This window comes from Berghia stephanieae, chromosome 2, assembly GCF_034508935.2.
Source record: "Berghia stephanieae isolate SIO BIC M18660-M18661 chromosome 2, UCSD_Bste_1.3, whole genome shotgun sequence".
NCBI classification, from domain to species: Eukaryota; Metazoa; Mollusca; class Gastropoda; order Nudibranchia; family Aeolidiidae; genus Berghia; species Berghia stephanieae.
This window is the reverse complement of record NC_088361.1, coordinates 26,852,015-26,856,037: the sequence shown is the minus strand read 5'-3', so window position 1 is coordinate 26,856,037 and position 4,023 is coordinate 26,852,015.

Genomic DNA, 4,023 nt, shown 5'->3' with positions numbered 1-4,023 from the left:
AAGTTGCCTGTTAGGAGGTCCCTCAATATGAAGTTTTACAGTATCCGCCATTGCCTATAGCCATGTCCTCGTTTATGTCTTAGTGGAGTAAAGTAATGTATGAAAGTGCCTCAAACATGGACCAAACGCCGAGACAAAAATGTTTTACGATGACTAATACACACCCTAAGGGGGTCCCGATAGCTCAGACGGTAGGTTCTGAGTTCGAGCCTCGCTCGACTCATAGTTGAGTCCTTGGAGAATGCTCTTTACTCACATTCTCTCACCGTACTCAGGTGTAAAATGAGTACCTGGCAATTAACAGCGTTGTCTCTGGCCGAAAAAATTATAATATCGCCTAAAAAGGTGAAGTAGCAGTTTTTTGCTGAGGTGGAAAGGACTCATGGCCAATCCAAAGCAATAGGAAACAAAAGTGTGATGTCAAAAACCGGTTCCAGTCTCATTGGAAATGTAAAACCATTCTTCCACAGGGTTGGATACATACCTTGTGAAAAAGACCGTCTGATCTCAGAGCGATGGCATCTTATTTTCTAGTCTAAAGGTATTCTGATGGTAATAAAAATCATCATCCTCGCTCTTTTACATCCCGTAATCTTAAGAATCTACCTATATAAATAATAAAGTTATGCCATTTATTTAGGATTCAATATGTAACCTAGTTATTATTAGTCCTCCTAAGGACTGGTTAAATGCACACTTCCAAGTAATTTGGAACCGGAAGAGTAGAAGGTGTGATGTGTGGCTATGTGGTCAAATGGTATGACACTCGCTTTTGGATTGGAAGGTCCTGGGTTCGAGCCTCGCTCGGCGCATAGCTGAGTCCTTGGAAAATACTCTTTACTCACATTCTCTCACCGTACTCAGGTGTAAAATGAGTACTTGGCCGTTTACAGCGTTGTCTCTGTCCGAAAAAAAATTGTAACATCGCCTAACAGGCGTCATGTCCCGTGCTAAATGTTAAATGTTGCTGTTGACCAGGGACCCTTGTAAAGCGCTTTGAGCACATTTAGTGGATATTGCGCTATATAAAAAGCTTAATTTAATTTAATGTCACGACGTCTCTGCCCTATTGTTAATAATCGTAATTATTGGATAAACTCTAGCTGAAAACCTCGACTTCACCCTGGCTCTATCAGTCCCGTTGTGTCTGAAGCGAGTGCTCTACCACCTGATTTATCGGGACCTCCACAGACAATTAGAAGGCTGATTTTCCAAAACTCGTTAAGTCGAATTTCTACTTTTTTGAGATTTTCCGTCCATGAGGTAAATTGAAGTGTAATTTTTATTTTATGCATGATCTAAATAGCACAAGAATTTCCTTAGATTTGTATGAATTTGGAGTTTTAATATGATAAAATAATAAACCGAATAAGAAATTTTAGGGTATATAATCCTCAACATCTCAAAATGGGAAAAACCGGAGTTAGGGAGTTTTGGAAAACCACTCTATCTAATTATAATTTCCTGCTTAACTCGTTATAACTTTTATGTTCACCGCTATGGGCTGGTTAAATACACACGTCCAATTAATTTGGAACCGGGAGAGTAGAAGGTTTGATGTCACGACTTCTCTGCCCTATTGTTAATAATCGTAATTATAATACATCACTGATTGGTGGAAGGCATCACATGAGAGATGCTCTGAGCATGCGCACAAGTCAGTTTAAATATTGGATAAACTCTAGCTCAAAACCTCGACTTCACCCTGGCTCTCTCTCAGTCCCGTTGTGTTTGATTAAGACGGACGTTGTACCGTCTTGGGATGGTGGGTCGCATAACAATCGTATTATCATTGAGTGGCTCGGTGACTCCGCGGTTACGGTGTCTCGTCCTGTCACAAAAGTCAAGCAATGTTAAGCGTGATCAGTTGCCGGATGGGTCAGTTCTTGTAAAAATTTTGTGGGTAAGGCATTTTACAAACAATTGCCCACTCGATTTTGGTGTGAATGTGTACCTGTCTACAGGCAGTGACGGATATTGGAAGAGTGTTAGTACTAAAATAACGCCTAACAAGCGACTTGTAATACTGTTTGAAATGGTTCCAAATGGCCTATTGAGGGGAAACAAAAGAAACGTTTTAAAGCGCATTGAGCATGGTTAATCCAAAGAAATTTTCTTTATAAAAGTCTATATTTATTTTACTTTATTCTTTAGTTTAAGGCTGCAGCTTAAATCAACGTCGTAGAATATAAATTGACATGTGAGGAAGACCATGATTGCGAACAAATCATATGAAAAATGTCTGTAGTTGTTGATACAGCGATAGACCAAGCTGACAAAAATACCCAAAAAAATACATTGTTCGAAAAATATTTGGTAAGTCCCAATATCTCAATCGGTAGAGCACTCACAATCAAAGCGCCTAGAGCCCGCATGATATTATAATCTTTATATAATATCTTACCCAAGTACAGGACCAACATTTGATAATAATTTCCACCATGAAACTCTCAACATTAAGATTCACAATAGCAAAATAAATAAATAGGTAAATAAATAAATAGTATTAGTAGTAGTAGTAGTAGTAGTAGTAGTAGTAGTAGTAGTAGTAGTAGTAGTAGTAGTAGTAGTAGTAGTAGTAGTAGTTGATGTTGTTGTTGTTGTAATAATAATAATAACAAATAATAATAATAATAATAATAATAATAATTATAATAATAATAATAATAATAATAATAATAATAATAATAATAATAATAATAATAATAATAATAATCATAATCATAATCATAATAATCATAATCATAATAATATTAATAACAATAATAGTAGTAGTGATAATAATTATAATAATAATGATAATAATAAATAATAATAATAATAATAATAATAATAATAATAATAATAATAATAATAATAATAATAATGATAATAATAATAATAATAATAATAATAATAATAATAATAATAATAATAATAATAATAATAATAATAATAATAATAGATATTGATTTTAAAACCTAACCACGTAAAAAACAATAACAACAACAACAAAATATAAATAGACGAATAAGTAAATAAATGAATGAAAAAATAAATGAATAAATAGATTTATAAGTAAATAAAATTATGCAGAATGAAAAAAGATCGGAAAGATGAAACAAAACCAAACAAAAAAACAAAAAAACAAAAGAAAAGAAATCGACTCAGTTTTCGAGACATAAATACATTATTTTAGATTTCTCAATATATTTATTTAATTTTAATCATCATTGGTTTTGAGTTCGGTTTTAGTTTCCATTAATCATAACAAAAAAGTTCGATGACATTCTTGGGTTTTGTGTCAATAAAGCCCATGCAACAGGATACGATAGACCAAAGTTTTCTTTCTTCAAGTTTTCACCACATTTTCTTACATAATTAGAACACGATCAAAAGAGTCCCAATGGCGTTCTGCGCCCAAGAAGGGGCGACAAATTAATTTTGAAGTTTTTGTCCACCTTGTCAAGCACGCATACCGTTTCGAGCATTAACGAGACTCATTGTTTAAGTAGATAAACTAAGCCATGTCAACTTCCATTGAAGTGACCGACAGTAGACGCCTCAGGTGGACGCCGCCGACGCAGGTAGGTAAGAGCAATCGCCAGGCAATGGACACTGGTCTGACATCATCAAGCTGTCATGTGGTTCAATTACGGTCTTTGATTGGTTATCTTCAACGTATGGGGAGGAGTCAAAACACTTCAGTCCAAAATGGTGTTGAGAAATTTTAAAACTTGTCCTCAGTTGATTCATCTTGCAATCTCAAGCGCACAGTTGTGATTTTTAACAAATATTGTTCTCGTTCTCATTTGTGATTTTTTTAAAACACTTGGATTTAATTTATAAAACATTGTGTATTTATTGCTTTGTAAATTTGAAATTCCTACCATTATAGACACATTCAAACGTGTTGGAGTATTGCGTTGGCGGTTTTATATTTTAACGACGTTACTGTCAACCGCTAGTTATCGTTATAAAGAGTTTTGATTTATTTAAGATAATTTATTAGTGAAAATAATTTTAGACAATTAATATTCAAAA